At 35.4% G+C, this 17,247-nt stretch overlaps 1 protein-coding gene across 9 annotated transcripts in view; it reads left to right on the forward strand.

Annotated features, from left to right (window-relative positions):
• Positions 1-17,247, forward strand: part of MEF2A (myocyte enhancer factor 2A) — a 164,942-nt gene that overhangs the window by 37,939 nt on the left and 109,756 nt on the right. Inside the window, exon 3 of one of the 9 annotated variants that reach the window (XM_055326065.1) lies at positions 2,374-2,475. The exons of the other annotated variants lie outside the window; for them this stretch is intronic. The gene's annotated coding sequence lies outside the window, so the exon portion shown is untranslated. The remainder of the gene's footprint in view (positions 1-2,373; positions 2,476-17,247) is intronic. 9 annotated transcript variants of the gene reach the window in all.

Here is a 17,247-nt window from a genome sequence, read left to right on the forward strand (position 1 = left end):
TTTTAGTCATTTGATTATGATGTGCCTTAGTACAGTTTTCTCTGAGAAAATCCCTCTTAGGTTTTCTTGAGTTTTGTTTTGTTTTGTTTTGTTTTGTTTTTAACTAATTTGGAAAAATACTGGCATGATTTCTTCAAATAGCTCACTTGCCCCAGGTGTGGGTTTTTATTTTTTTCTTTGAGGAGAGGGAGGGAATTTTATACATTTGATACTGCCTCAGCACTTGTACTTTTTTTCCTCTTTTTTTCTTTTTGAATGGTTAATGTCATGTTTCTAGTTTTACTGATCTTCTGCAATATATTCTCTTTTTAATCTTATCTAGTGTGTTTTTATTTCTGATAATTACTTTTTATCTCTGAAGTTTTATTTCTTCTATTTCTCTTCTCATCATGTTCCTGTTTTCTCTTACCTGTTTTAACATGTAGAGCTTATTGATGATCATTGCTTTAATGCCCTCTATCTGTTAATTCCACTAACTTGATCGATAATTCCTGAGTTTCTTTACATCAGTTGACTTTCCTTCTTAGTATGGGGTACATTTCCTGCTTCTTTTCATTCCCTCTAATTTTTGTATGGATCTTAGACATTATGGTGTGAGATTGTTAAGTGAAGAATTTTTTTGTATTATTTTATGTAGTGTTAAATTTTGTATTCATAGAAGTTACTTGGTACCAACTAAATCCTTTTGAAGTGTTTTTTTTGTTTTTAAAGCTTTGTCAGCATTGGTCCAGAACATTATTTATGTAGGGTTAATTTAGTTGCCCATTAAAGTTATATCTTTCTGAAGGTTCTAATCCATGCCCATTTGAGGATTATTTTTATCCAATATTATAAAATTTTCATTAGTTTGTTTTCGTTTTGTGTTTTGAAGGAAATTTTTTGGCCCAAGAATAGTCTTGCAAGAAAAGATCAAAGCAGAGGATTTTCTTTACTCAAAACTTACAAATCTACAGTAGTAATTGGTTTCATGAAATAATGCCACAAGGATAATAAATAAAGAGCCTGGAAGAGGGCCAATGTGTATTTGCATGGATGCATGGTTTATGATAAAACTGGCACTATAGAATAGTAAGGAAAGAATTATTTAACAGATGATACTAGAACAGTTGGTTGTCCATACAGAAAAAAATGATATCCTCCATACCACATGCAAAAATCAAATTAAGATTGATTTGTACATTTCAGTATGAAAGGCAAAACTATAAAACTTTAGAGGCTAATATAAGGAGAACATGTTCATGATCCTCCAACGGTCAAAGATTTCTTTAAAAGTAGTAAAAACCACTAATATAAATAAAACAATTGATACATTTTATTAACTTAAAATTAAGAAATTTTATTCTTGTAAGGTTACCAATAGGAGAACAGTGAGGCAAGCCAGAGTGGAAGAACATATTTGCAAAATATATAACAGACAAAAAGCATGTATCAGAATATTCAAAGCACTTTTACAAATCAGGATGACAGAGACAATGGAAAAATGGCAAGAGACATGAAAAGACACTTCATAATATGTGAAAAGTATGTTTAATCTCATTAGTAATGTGAAAAATGTAAGTGAAAACTAAAGAGGCTTCATCATAAACCACTGAAGTGGCTGAAATTAAAAAGATGGACAGTACAAGTTTTGGAGAGGATGTTAAGTTATGGGAACTCATTAAACATTGCTGGTGGGAATGTATGTTATTAAAACCATTTTAGGAAACACTTTAATATTACTATATTAATATATTACTAGGTAAGAAATTACCTAGTAATTTCTTTCCATGGGTATATCCCTGAGAGTAATGTGTGAACTTGTGCACTAAAAGATGTGTTAATAAGTAACATTGGTAGCAGTGGTTTTGTAATAGCTTCAAACTCAATTATGTTGTTCATCAGCAGTTGACTGAATAAATAAAATTGTGATATATTCATATAACCCAATACTTTTCAACAATAAAAGTGAATAAAGTACAGCTACATGCCATACAGGCGAGTTTTGCAAATATGTTTCTCAAAAGAAGCCAGGAGCAGAGAATTCAAAATTTGTGATTCCATTTATGTAAAGTAAAACACAAAAATATAATGGGTAAAATGCCTCTGTTTTATGTTTATGAACAATTATATGTTAAAACCAAAAATGCCAATTCCTAATTCCATTACATGCCTGTCCACATTTCTGAACTATTTGCCACATTCATTAAGAAATTTTCTGAGTATAATGGTATGCCCCAAATCATAATTCATCTTTATAAATAAAGATACAACAGAATTTATATATAGGTTTGATTCAGGTAATAAAAGATTAAAAGTTTTTAATATATCTATTATTTAAATCATAATGTGGAGAGTTAATATGGTTTCTAGTAATGATAATTCATCTTTATACAGGATAGTTATTGGCAAAGCAGTTTTTCCACAAATCATCATGACGGCTTCAAAAGTATTTGGAATATCTGCATTTTACAAATGAAGAGAGTGTTAACATGGAAAGTAAGTTGGTGGTGGTTGAAAGACTAGAACTTCATTTTCATTTCTATACTTTGCCTTAACTGCATCTTTTATTTGTCTGGCATGTCCCCTGTGAAGACAGGACATTGCTCTTATGTAGATGTAATTAATCTGGGAATGAATGGTTATGTGGATGGGCTTTTAATCTTTTTTTTAAAATTTTTATTAAGATTTTTATTTATTTATTTATTGGAAAGAGAGAGAGAGAGAGAGGCAGAGATACAGGCAGAAGGAGAAGCAGGCTCCATCCAGGGAGCCTGATTTGGGACTCCATCCCGGGACTCCAGGATCACGCCCAGGGCTGAAGGCTGGCACTAAATTGCTGAGCCACTCAGGTGCTTCGGGCTTTTAATCTTAATAAGGGTAATTTAGTCTTTCTAACAGTGATTTTAATAATATTGTGCCCATCTGTAAGGAGCTGAGGATGCCTTCTGGTTTTATTCTTATAATTTACTGTAAGAGTTTATTTTTATTTTTTTTAAAGAATTTTATTTATTCATGAGAGACACACAACAGAGAGAGAGGCAGAGACACAGGCAGAGGGAGAGGGAGAAGCAGGCTCCATGCAGGGAGCCTGACGTGGGACTCGATCCCCTGTCTCCAGGATCACACCCCGGGCTTCAGGTGGCTCTAAACTGCTGAGCCACCGGGTCTCCCTACTGTAAGAGTTTCAACTATATTCTTGCTCTGCTTTTAGAACTGATTGAAGTAGTGAGGAAGTGAGTCACTGAAAATCACATGACAATGCATTAGGTGTATAAATAAAGAAAGAAAACACATTTTATAGGCTGGTCATTCTGAAAAAAATTTTTGAAGTTACCATGTCTTTTTAGTCAGTATTTGGATTATTTATCATGATTAATTTATATCATTTTAGAATAATATTTCTTGCTTTAAGGAAGCAAGTTTTACAATTTAGAAACCACTTAATTCCCTGTACAATGAATTGAAGACAGTGATATTAACATTAAAAAAATTATTTCCCTCAAACTTTTTTTTTTCTCTTTTTAGAAATTTTTTTTTAATTTTTATTTATTTATGCTAGTCACAGAGAGAGAGAGAGAGAGAGGCAGAGACACAGGGAGAGGGAGAAGCAGGCTCCATGCACTGGGAGCCCAACGTGGGATTTGATCCGCGTCTCCAGGATCGCGCCCTGGGCCAAAGGCAGGCGCCAAACCGCTGCGCCACCCAGGGATCCCCCAAACTTTTTTTCTGTAGTGAATTTCAGATGCTTAACTGACCAGTATTTGTAACCAGTACATAATTTTTAGCACTTCATTACATGTTGTGTAAAACAAGGCCTATATTCTCTAACAGGAATAGAGCCCAATAGGAATAGACTCTTGACATTTTATTCCTAAGCTTCTCCTAAATTTTTTTTTAGCATTTTGTTTTAAAATGTCTCTCATGGGACGTCTGGGTGGCTCATCGGTTGAGCGTCTGTCTGCCTTTGACTCAGGGCAGGATACCCGGGTCCAGAGCTCAAGTTCCACATCGGGCTCCCTGAGGGGAACCTGCTTCTCCCTCCACTGTTCTCTGAGTGTCCAATGAATGAATAAATAAATTTTTTTTTAAAAAAGTCTCTCATCCAAAAAGATAGGGTCAGAGCATACAAAAATATATAACCTGTTATTAATCAAAGAAATCCAAACTAGATAGATGCCATATTTAAACCACTCTTTAGATTTTTACATGACTTCTCTCCTCTCCCCAGCCTATTCATGATTTTACCTATAACATTCTAAATAAATACATAGTAAGAAGTGATATTGTGTTACGATTTCAGACAGGGGAACCAATATCCTGTATTTCAGTTGCCTTAACTTTCTTTTTTTTTTTTAAATTTTTATTTTATTTATGATAGTCACACACACACACACACAGAGAGAGAGAGAGAGAGAGAGAGAGAGAGAGAGAGGCAGAGGGAGAAGCAGGCTCCATGCACTGGGAGCCCGACGTGGGATTCGATCCCGGGTCTTCAGGATCGCGCCCTGGGCCAAAGGCAGGCGCCAAACCGCTGCGCCACCCAGGGATCCCTGCCTTAACTTTCTAACAAGTAGTTACTTGTTTGGAGGTGTCACAGCTAGGCCATAGCTAGTTTTTACAAAGCTAGAAAAAGGTTCTTCTCCCAATTTTTGGTAGATGCTGCCCTCTGTGAGCGTTCAGTGCTTAGAAAGTGGAGAACAAATCAGATTTCAGTCCCCATTTGCTCTCTCTTGGTCGTGCACTCATGTGCAGGGTACAACCTCCACATTATTCATAGTGGCCTTGAGACATAATGATTTCTTTCTTTTGATAGGTTTATAGCATTAGAATTTGCAGGTCAGAATATGTCATTATACCCACAGACTCTTCAAGCAGTCCCTTTTCTAGTTGATCAGGGATTATTTTCTCAATGTGGTCTATACTTTTGTTGATCTTATTTCTTCAGTGAGATGTTAGTATTTTTGAATTTTACCTAAAATTTATATCAACTTAATAAAATTAGGTGGGAATGTTTGTAGGGTACATTCTGCCTTTATGAAAGTTACATAGAACAATACAGCTGGGTTTTCAAGCAATGACCATGAATGTATAATTTCTATATTTGAACTAAAGTTTGTTTTCCTTGTTGGATCATTTCTTTAAATAGTGACTCGTGGCCATTACTGTGTTCATACAACATATCATTGTATTTTTAAAATGTGTAATTAGATACAACATGTACAATTCTGGCTGAAATGGAATGCTTTAGTCATTTTCCATAAAACAGTAGTTTAATGATAGTCTTAAATTAATTTAGAATTTGAATTTGTGCCTGGATTTAATTGTTTGTAAGCAGTAATGAAAGCATCCTATTTTAGAGGGAACAAAGAAGATTGTTCTTATATTAAAAGTAACTGAAAGATAATTATGTAAGGTCAAAAGCCTCTGATTGCATTAAAAATGAACAGTGAGATAGTTTCCCCCAAGTTTGTCTGACAAACTTACTGTACAGTATGAGTGGTTTTTTTGTTTGTATATTTTATAAGGGAAAGTATATATAGGGCATTGTGTGTGTGTGTTATGTAGCTGCATTGGCCAGTACTGACATTAGGATTAAAATTATTTGATATTGCTTGATTCTGATTTTTCAAAAAGCTCTTTTAGCAAAGTGGGTAGCTAGTGGAGTTTTTTGCTTGTTTAGGTCATTTTTTCTTCCTGTTTTAGTAGATCACAATTAAAGGATCTATGGTACTTATCCTTCTTTTTTTTTTTAAGATTTTATTCATTTATTCATGAGAGACACAGAGAGAGAGGGAGGCAGAGACAGGCAGAGGGAGAAGCAGGCTCCATGCAGGGAGCCTGATGTGGGACTCAATCCCGGGACTCTAGGATCGATCATGCCCTGAGCTGAAGGCAGACGCTTAACTGCTTAGCCACCCAAGCGTCCCATGGTACTTATACTTAAATGCAGTTAACTTTTCTAATTGCTTTTTCGTATACAATTGAAAGTTCTTGAAATTAAGAATAATATAGAAGGTTATCAGTGAAATCTGTAAATGAAATTAAACAGTTCTATTTTAACAGTGTCAAAAGAATAAAATATTTGGGAGTAAATTTAACAAAAGTACAATACCTATATACTAAAAACTACAAATCACCCTTGAAAGTAGTTAAAGAAGACCTAAATAAATGCAAAGACAGGAGATTACAGTATTTATGGATTAGAAGACTTAATAATATTAAGATTGCAAACAGATTCAATTACAGAGTTACCATAGGATCCATTAGTTCTGCTCCTAGCTGTATAGCCAAGAAAAGTGATGACATGTCCACACACACACACACACACACACACACACACACACACATACTTTCATAGCATTATTCAGAATAGAGTGGAAACAACCAGATTTCCCTCAGCTTGTTGAATGGATAAATGAAACGTGGTATATCCATAAAATACAGTATTGTTCAGCCAAAAAAGCAGCGAGGTACTGATAATACTTAACACAGATGAACTTTGAAAACATTATGCTGAGTGAAAGAAGTTACAAAATGCTGCATATTGTATGATTCCCCTTGTTTGAAATATCTCAAATAGGCAAATCCATAGAGAGGTAAAGTTATTGCCAGGCGTTGCGGAGAGGGAGGAATGGGGAATGATTTGCTAATGGGCATTGAGTTTCTTTAGGGGATGACAAAAATATTCTAGAATTATATAGTGGGGGTGTTTGTACAACTTTGTGAATATAGTAAGACAAACAAACCCTGTATGGTATACTTTAAAAAGGTGAGATTTACGACATATGTGAATTATACCTAAATTAAAAAAAAATCACATAGAAATGAAAAAAAAGTGGCCTACTTCTGATCTAATTTATTATCAAACAAGGATGTTTTTGAGAGTGAGGGATGTCACTTAATTACTCCAGCACAATACACATAAAGCTGGCTGTCCCAGTTAAACCAGTATGTATGTTCTCCCTGCTTTTTATACTATTTTTTCCTCCTCATTGAAGAAATATGAAGAATATAAAACTCTTCTAATATCCTTTTTTTTTTATCAGATGTGGGAAAAAGAAGATTAAGAAAGTCATGTAATTCAAAGAAATGGGAGAGAAGGTATTTCTTAATGAAAATGAGCATAAACATGTTAAGTGCAACGTGTAGCTATATAGTTAGGACTTTTTTCATTTATGTGATTTTTGTCACTTCATTCTCACACATAGCCAATTAGTGTTTGAATGAATTAGGAGTTTTGTGTTGTTATATAATAAAGCAGTTTCTCTGAACTAGACATGTGTATCATAATCTGTGGAGCTTTTAAAAGTTACTCTTGGTTGGGCAATAGTCTTAATTATGATTTGATAGTTATATTGTGGAGTTATGGTAAGTTCATGCATGCAAAATATGTTTTAGCTCTCTAGTTGAATCTAGTATTCATTTAAATTGAGAGCTATTACCTTAAGTCAATGAGTTTTATTGATCTATTAAAATATACAGTTATTATTGTTTTGTGCATAAATAGTAAGTAGCAGTAGCAACTGAGGGAATCTCATTCTAACTACACCCACCTACCATTCCTCTCTACCAGCCCTGTATGTTGGTCATCCAGAAATTGTGATTCTTTTAATTCTCCCAAGCACTGAGGTGGGAGGAATCGTATTTATTTATTTAGGTTACCTTGCGGCAGGAGGAGTAGTGGGAAGTAGATAAAAGCTGCAGTTCCTTTGCAAATATTGAAAATCTATCTCTGGTAGACAGGGAAGGGTGTATCATCATCACTATATGAAATATGAGGGCTTGAGAGATGGAAATCTTTTAGGGGGTCAGAACACTTTAAGTTAGCTGAGAACTGCTCATGGCCCATTGTAACGGCAGGTTGATTGCTCTCTGTTGTTTGAACTGGGAGAGGATACGATGCAATGTCGTTTTTTTCCCACATCTCTAGTTTCTCTTGTGCAACCATGCAAAGTTTGGCCGAAATTCACTGAAAAGTAGCATAGACTCATGATGTTGAAGCTGTATGACTCCTTAAAGATTTTGTAATTCAGCTTATTTAATGATGGATCATATCCATCTACTATGTCCCATAGTTTTGATAACCTTTCTTTAGCCACTACCTGCATAGTTACAGTAGGAATGCTGTATTATTATACTATACATGACATTAGAGCCAAAATTTTGACTGTGTCTCCTTCTGTGACTTTGGAAGAGTACATGCCAGTTTGGCTCCCAATTGCTTCATCTAGGAAATGAAGCAAATCCTAGCTGCCCCATAGGATTATCATGGCTTTTAAATGAATATAGCATACATTAATGTCTAACATAGCTGTAGGTACATGTAGATATTGGGTAAGTGGGTATGTTACCTTTCCTTTTGCAGTTCAATGAAGAACAACTGACTACTTTCAAAAGATTGGCTCTTAAAGAGTTTTCATAGCCTGGGGCCTGAAATCTTTCTATATGTCGATTTATTGCATTAATTTATTAACTGTATGGCTGTTTATTGAACATCTGTTTTGGACTAGGCACTTTGGTAGCTGCTGGAGTTATGGGGGCAAATACAACATACTTGATCTTCTCCCTCATTGAGCTTATAGTTTGGTTGGAGAAAAATGAATAATTGTACAAGTAATTAATTTCAGTTGTGGAAAATGTCATAAAACAAGTATAATGTGCTCTGAAAGTGTATTAAAAGGTCTTGATATAGTTTGGATGTTAGGGAACATTTTGGATGAAATAAGGCTAATACTGAGACATAATGGATCTGTGGAACTCACAGTAAGGGGAAGTGCTTGGGATGAGACCTAGCAAGAGAGAGCAAGCTGGTAGGTAGTATATGCAAAGGCCCTGCAGCAGAAAGTATATAGCAGCTTTGTAACTACAGAAAAGCCTATGCCCAGAAACTTACAGGTAATAGAAGGCAAGGAATGAGAATGGGGGTGGGGGTAAGATTAGACAGGGTTCTTCTCTAGGCCATGTAAGGGTTTGGACTTTAGGAACTGTAGTGACATTTGCATTTTAAAATCACTGTAGTGAGAATGGGGAACTTGGATTGGAGAGGAATAAGAATGCCTGCTGAGACCAGTTAGGTTATTGCAAAGCCTAGGCTAGAGGTGGCAATAGCTGTTTCTGGAAGTGCTATGACTGGAGATGTGAGTTCAAACCAAATCTTTTAACAGCTTTGATTTTGTAGGCCATGTAGTCAGTGGAGATTTCAAGACTTTTACCTTGCCAGTACTTGTTACTACCTACTAAAAATCAGCAAAAGACAAGATTAGTAAGTCTAGCTCCTTTTTCATGATCTTACTTTGAGAGTAAGTACTCTTTTTTCTTTTTTCATTAAGCCCTTTGCAGAAAGACTTAGTCTGAGAGGCATGTTCTTAAAAAAAAACAAAAACAAAAACAAAAACAACCAAAAATCTATCAGCTACCTTTACTTCTGTGCTATTAGTTGATATGGAATGTCTTTTAGGTACTGAATGCTCTTAAAGTAATCAAGTTTCTTTTGGTCAGTGGATACACTAGTGAGAGCTGTGGCCATAGGATTCTTATTACAATGACGGAAAAAAAAATCTCACTATGCCAGGAGAACCTTTCTGAAACAGATAATTGAAGTTTGATTAGTTTGGTTGGATGTGAGAGTATTTTGAAGCAGTCTTACAAGCACTTTTGAATTTTAGGAAGCAGTGAGTAACTAAATCACCAAGCTTACTGTTCCACTATTTCCTACTTCGTCTTTGTCACAGTCATTTGTTAATTTGCCTTTTATTTTGCATATGAATTATGATCTGTGTATATTACAAGAATTGATTGCTCATTTTTGAATGCTGGCTTCTGTCATCCCAGCACTGCTGTTGTTTAGCAGTTTTTAATTAAGGGCTCAGTTCACACATCATTATTTCTTGTGAAGAAGTATCTGGGGTGCCTTTAGGATATCAGAAATAGCTTTCTTTAGAATTATATAGGAAACTCTTTGATTTTTAAGGTTATATATGTACTTTGTCTATATTTATTTTTAAAACATTTTGTATTCTATGTTTTCTGTTTCTAGCCTTCTCTGTATCATCTGTTGTTTTGACTTGGATTCCAAAGGTTTTGGTCATCTTACAAACATTTGTCTTTTTTAATGTCTAGAACAAAAGTTATAAAATGAAGTGATAAATCAAGGAAAGAATATTTATGATCTGTTATGAAAATGACCTACCTGAAACATTTAAACATGATCTATAAAAAAAAAATAAAAAAAAATGATCTATAATTTATTCTTTGGGAACAGATTGTAACTAACTCTTAAACTGTTTGCGTGTATGTATTGGGTACGATGCTTTCTTTGCAAGTACCAGAAAAGCTACCCAAAACAGTAAGAATTTTACCACCTTGTCTAATAAGAAATTCAAAGTTAGGTTGGTTCCATGGTTGGTTAACTTGGGTCCCTCTTCTGTCTTTTCTCTGTCACTTTTGTGTTTTATTGTTTTATTCTAAATTTATTTAGTTGTCCTTCCCAGTAGCATAGTCCATTAGGAATATATGATTGACCTAGATTGTGTTTATGCCTGTGGGTTGAAAAAGCAATAATTAGTCCTAGACTTCTTTGCTCTGGATTGTTCTAGCTTATTTTTTGCTTCATCTTTTATTTTTGTTGTTGAAACTAAAGGAATTTGAATTGTCTCCTAAGTATCTAATGATGTTTAATTTTTTTTTAAAGATTTTATTTATTTATTCATGAGAGACACAGAAGGAGAGAGAGGCAGAGACACAGGCAGAGGAGAAGCAGGCTCCAGGCAGGGAGCACGATGTGGGACTCGATCCTGGGTCCCCAGGATCACGCCCTGGGCTGAAGGCGGCGCCAAACTGCTAAGCCACCGGGGCTGCCCTTGTTTTTTTTTTTTTTTTTTTTTTTTTTTAAGATTTCTGTTTGTTCATGAGAGACACCAAGAGAGGCAGAGATACAGGCAGAGGGAGAAGCAGGCTCCCTATAGGGAATCGATGCGGGACTCAGTCCCAGGACCCTGAGATCAGGACCTGAGCCAAAGGCAGATGCTCAACCACTGAGCCACCCAGGTGCCCCCAATGATGTTTAATTTTAAGTTAAACATATATCAAGGGAACATTAAGTAAAGCAGAGAGAATGACAAGTACTTCTGTCTGTAATCAGAAGCCCCTCAGATGATAAAGAATCTTGTCATTAAATCCAGTCCATTTATCATGATGACTGTGGTATAATATGAAAAGGGGTTAAAAAGAGTAAATAACTAGTGATGAAAATCCAATGTATTTTAATAATGAACTTTCAGGGAAAATTAAGAAATGATTTTTCCTTTCATAAAAGACAACTACAGGTTCCTCCTAAATAGTTAGCACTTCTTTTTATTCTAAATGTAAGTTTCTTACAGGTTTATAATATCTGATGAATTTCTCTAAATATTTTATAAAATTAGAATTTGATATTGATCTTTTGTGTGCTTCTCAACTCCTCATTTTTGGCTCCTTTGCTTTTTAGATATTCCATAGCTAGCAGCCAAGCATGTGTTGCTGTTATTAATTTTATGATCGAATGAGTACTTGGAGTTGGATTCAGTTGAGTAATAATAGTTTTTAAAGCACTTGGTATGTGCCAACTGCTGAACACTTTATTTTGACAAATTCTCATAAAACCCTATGTAAAATGTATTATTACCATTTTATAGATTTGAAGACTAGAGGTAAGAGAATTTTACCTGATTATAGCCTACAGTCCTGTATCTAGTAAACAACTCTTGATATTTAAAAAGTGGAGAAAATTTTGTTTGTGTGTCACCAAGAGGGCCTCTCTTGTATCTTTTTGCATCGTCTCTCCAGTCTTTCTTGTGAGCATGTAGAACAGGTCCATGGAAAAGAACACATTCCCTTTGGGTTTTCCAGAGATTCTAAACTGTCTAGCCACTCAGCCTTTATGAATACTTTTAAATATGAACTAGTTTTGGGCAGCCCCAGTGGCCCAGTGGTTTAGTGCTGCTTTTTTTTTTTTTAATTTTTTTTAATTTATGATAGTCACACAGAATGAGAGAGAGAGAGGCAGAGACACAGGCAGAGGGAGAAGCAGGCTCCATGCACTGGGAGCCCGACGTGGGATTCGATCCCGGGTCTCCAGGATCGCGCCCTGGGCCAAAGGCAGGCGCTAAACCACTGCGCCACCCAGGGATCCCTTTAGCGCCGCTTTTGGCCTGGAGTGTGGTCCTGGAGACCCGGCATCGAGTCCCGTGTGGGCTCCCTGCGTGAGCCTGCTTCTCCCTCTTTCTGTGTCTCTGCCTCTCTCTCTCTGTGTCTGTCATGAATAAATAAATAAAGTCTTAAAAAAAAAAAGAACTAGTTTCTTACCAGCTTTTGTGGTAGCAGCCTATTTGTCTCCTGTTCTGCCACAGGTGAATTAATTCATGTGTACTATCTGCTGGGAGAGTTTTGTCATCCTTTGGAATTCCATTCACGTGGTTGCCCTGCAACCTTAGGGTTTTGACACGCTTAAGAAAAGTTTTACTTCTGTAGGTTATAGGAGTCTTTTTGTTAGTGTAGGAGCAATGTTATCTTTTTTTTTTTTAAGAGTGTGTACATGTTTACACGTGACTGTATGTTGGGGTGTTGTGCAGCAGAGGGAGAGAGAGTTTTAAGCAGACTCCATGCTCAGTGTGGAGCTGATGCAGGTCTTGAGATCATGATGTGAGCCAAAATCAAGAGTCAAACACTTAACTGACTGAGCCACCCAGGTGCCCCAGAAGCAATGTTAACTTGAGGCACTTTAAGATTCTTAGCTGAAGTTGTATAAAGTGAATTTTTTTTTTTGTAGCTAGACTTTAAAATCCTTTCTTTTATAAAACTGAGATTTTCAAAAAACACTATTGATTAATTGTTCTCATTGGCAATTAATGTTAAGTGTACATTTTCTTAAGTCCATAATACTGTTTTAGGTAGGATTTGGATTTAAATTTTATCTTAATTCTCTGGGGGTATGCAGTGAAATTAGTTGAAATTGAAAAGACTCACTGATGATAGAAGTACAATGGAAATATACCAGAATTTCTTCGGGTGCATTTGTTAATTATGTAAAATAATCTTTCTACTCTGTAAGGAATAAATTGTTGTCTTGATTCCATTTAAGAATGAAAGGCTAGATTCAGAGTCATCTTCTTTCTGTTTATAACGGCCACAGACTTGTTAATAAAGCAATGCAGGGTAAAGCTTTTTGTTCCCTGATTGTTTTACATTCTGTGTCTATAGAAAACATAACCTGATCATAACCTGAAACGCTATATGGAGCTAGAATATTCTTATGGGTCATAACCTGATCATAACCTGGAATGCTGTATGGAGCGAGAATATTCTTATGGGGATGTATGTATTTCCTATTTGTGCTTCGATATGTTTGTTTTTTCACATATTAACTAAATATCATAACACTTGAAGTTTTATTCCTTACCTTTGGCTTTTCTGAAAATACATTTCTCTCTAATGATAGTCAGTATACCTTATCAGATAAACAGGGCAAATTTCACTGAATTTGAGTAATTATTTTCCTTATGATCTTGTGTGTCTCTCTGTCTGGAAATCTGATTGTCTTGAAAATACGCAAAGTTTTTACCTTTTGGGAATTGTCCTTGTCTCTGAGAATATTATTGAAAATGAGATCCTTGCTTGTATAAATGTTGCTTAAAATATTATATTGTGATGCCTTTATCAGTCCCACTTCTAATTCCTGACCAACTTTGGGATTTTGGGTAGGCTTCCTGTTGTCTCTGGCTGCAGTTTACTTATGTGTAACAGAGATTGGTATCCATGTTTATTTCTAACTATTGGACATGAAGCATTTTAAAGTAAAATGAAGGTTTAGGAAAAAAGTGTTTAATGCAGATGAATGTCATGTCACCACTATTATAGGTGATTTTTTGTTAATGCAATCAATGATGGGAAATTTTCCTCCATATTCCTGGTTAGATGTCACTGGAAAATAATAATGCTTATTTTCTTGGCTCTAATTATTGACAAATTTCTTTTGATTTTTTTTATTGCACTTTGTAGCTTCAATATATATTTATAATTAATTTTTTTTTAAACTAACCAACATAGGCTTTTGAAATGGCAAAGAAATGATGCCTCTGGGCAACTATGAAATTGTTAATGCATTCTTTCTATGTGGAGAGGACATATCCATTCCTTGAGTTGTAAAACATTTACCATGATTACTGTGAGAAAGACAGCAGAGAGGTTCATTATAGAGCTATCACACTTAATTTAAGAGGATTTGGAAAAATTGACGTAGGATTTCTTAAAACTCTTTGCAGCATATTGTTTCCCTAAAAGTGTGAAAGAAATTTTGTGCAGAAGAAAACGGTATCTTATTTGTCTGTTGAAGTCAGGATGGTGAAGTATAACATTTTTTTCCTTAATAATGATATCTTTAATAACTCTTTGGATGTCCTTCAACTTTCCTATCATTTCAGTGATGATTTATGTTGTCTATATAGTATTCACAAAGATACAGTCAATCTTTGTTCAGCAGAGATTGTACTCTTCAGATGATACTGTAGATTTCATTTTTAGAAGTGTTTTATAAATATCAGAGTTGTGGAATGTTAGACCTGAAATACTGCGTAGCATTTATAGAACACTTTATACGTGCTTGGAACTCTAATAAGGATTTTATGAACATCACTGCATTTACTCTTATGAATACACTTGTGATACATGTTATTATCCTTGGTTTATTTTGTTTGGCATAGAGAAGTCAAATAACGTTCCCAGGGTCACACAATTAATAGCAAAACCAGAATAAAACTATTGATGTCTTCTCATCCCATTTAAAATAAAGTCCATATATCTCCTGCTTGCTTCTTCAGTATCATCTTTTCTCATTTTCCTACAAATAAATGCCTTTTGCCCTAGTCCAGGCATTCTAACTCCTTAGGGTTTCTCAAAATTTTTTCATACCATGTTCCCATATCCCAGTAAACATATTAACAAACTTGAAATCAAACAAACCAATAAACGCTTCACTGCTCCTTCCTTCACTGTTTGTAAATGATGTATGTTTGACCCTTGAACATCACAGGTTTGAAATGTGTGTGTCCACTTAATACATGGATTTAAAAAAAAATAAATACAGTATAGTTCTGTAAATATATTTTCTGTAGCTTACTTATTGTAAGAATACAGTATATAATACATGTAGCATACAAAATACCTGTTAGCTTTGTGTTATTGGTAAGGCTTCAGGTCAGCAGTAGGCTATCAGTAAAGTTCAGAGAAACAAAAGTTTGCATGGTGGAGGGAGGGGGTGGGCTTCCCTAACTCTTATGTTGTTCAAGGGTCAATTTATGTTTGTCATTGAATGTAACATTGTACTGATGTTTATTTACATGGCTCTCTTGAAGATAGATTTCTAAAAAAAATTCCTCTTTGTTTCTTTAGTATTTAGCATTGCTAGTTATGTGGTATATGGGGGTGAACTTTGAGGCTTTGAGACTGTTACTTCTAAACCTTAGTTTCTTGTCTATAAAAAAAATAATTTGGACTAGAATCTCTACGCTTCTTTTCCTTTTTAAAATTCAACACTTGAGGGCAGCCCCGGTGACGCAGCGGTTTGGTGCTGCCTGCAGCCCAGGGTGTGATCCTGGGGACCCGGGGATCGAGTCCCATGTCGGGCTCCCTGCGTGGAGCCTGCTTCTCCCTCTGCTTGTGTCTCTGCCTCTCTCTCTCTCTCTCTCTCTCTCTCTCTTATAAATAAATAAATAAAATATTAAAAAAAAATTCAACACTTGAGACTGGGTGGTGCAATTGGTTGAGCCTCTGACTCTATTTTAGTTCAGGTTGTGATCTCAGGGTCATGATTAAGCCCTGCATCAGGCTCCTCTCGGCATGGAGTCCACTTGAGTTTCTCTCTCCCTCCCTACTGCATGCATACTCTCTCTAAAATAAATAAATAAATCTTTAAAAAAAATTCAACACTTGAGTTTTTAAATATTGAGTTTGTAAAATAAAAAAATTCAAGCTTTTGGTTTTGAGTCTTTTGTAGTTATTTTAATAAATAATAGATGTTATAGTAAAATTCAGTGGAAAAAGATGATTTCTATGAACTGTTAAATGAAAAACAATATATGTGAAAAAATCAAAGTTGTAAAAGAATAAATATAGTGTATTACTTGTATGTAAGAAAAATTATTTTTGTAGAAAAGAAATAGGAAAAACAGTAAATGTTGGAATTAGTTATCTGTAAGAGGGAGGACGGGGAGAGAAGTAGGGAAAAGTGGACATTCTCTGATTCTAGATTTTAGTATGGTTTGGAATTGTAGAATCATGTTCATGTTCTATATATTGAAAAAAATAACAAAAGATTTTATTAAAATTAAAGAGTATCAGGGAAAAAGTCCTAAAATTGAATGCAAGTGGAAATGAACCCAATGGTATAGAGAGTAGCAACCACCATCCTGAAGAGGGGAAAAAAAGAGAATTGATCCAAATAACTTTTGAACATAGTACTTGACTTTATCTGCTTATTCTATGGGGGAAAAAGAAGTATAAAACAAATACAGAGCTCTTCTTTAGTGATTTTTTTTTGTTTGTTTTTGTTTTGGTAACAGGATAAGAGAGGCAATTCTGAAACTATTTGGTGTGTATTATGCTTCTCTCCCTGGGGGCTTTTGACCCCTTGGGGACATTTGCAGTTTCTGGAAGTATTTTTGATTCTCCTGACTAGAGGGGTGTGCTGCTGGCATCAAGTGGGTAGAAGTCAAGTTGTGCTACAAAATGTGCAGTGATACATAGGATTCCCACCCTCCTCCACAACAAAGAATTATTTGTTCTAAATTGTCAGTAGTGCTATAGAGAAACTTTTGGATTAAGCAAATGAATTAATGTATTGATATTGTTGCAAGCCGAGGTTCTTACCTTAGAGGATGGGAAGAACAAACAGGGAATAGAAGAGGCAGAGAAGAACCTTGTGGGAATTGGAGGTATCAATATGGACATATGTTTATATTTTCCTAGAAATGGCTTAAAACAATGGCACTACAGTAGCAATGAGCACACCTACCACCACTCAGATCTTGGCTTCTAAATACTATTCCCCAGTGAAGGGAACCAGAATCACTTGGATAAATGGCTTATTTTAGGGATGGCTCAGGAAAGTACCAGATGAGGGACACCTGAGTGGCTCAGCGGTTGAGCGTCTGCCTTTCGCTCAGGGTGTGATCCCAGGGTTCCGAGATTGAGTCCCACATCAGGCTCCCTGCATGGAGTCTGCTTCTCCCTCTGCCC

The sequence above is a fragment of the Nyctereutes procyonoides genome, unplaced genomic scaffold, assembly GCF_905146905.1.
Source record: "Nyctereutes procyonoides isolate TBG_1078 unplaced genomic scaffold, NYPRO_anot_genome, whole genome shotgun sequence".
In the NCBI taxonomy this organism is placed as follows: Eukaryota; Metazoa; Chordata; class Mammalia; order Carnivora; family Canidae; genus Nyctereutes; species Nyctereutes procyonoides.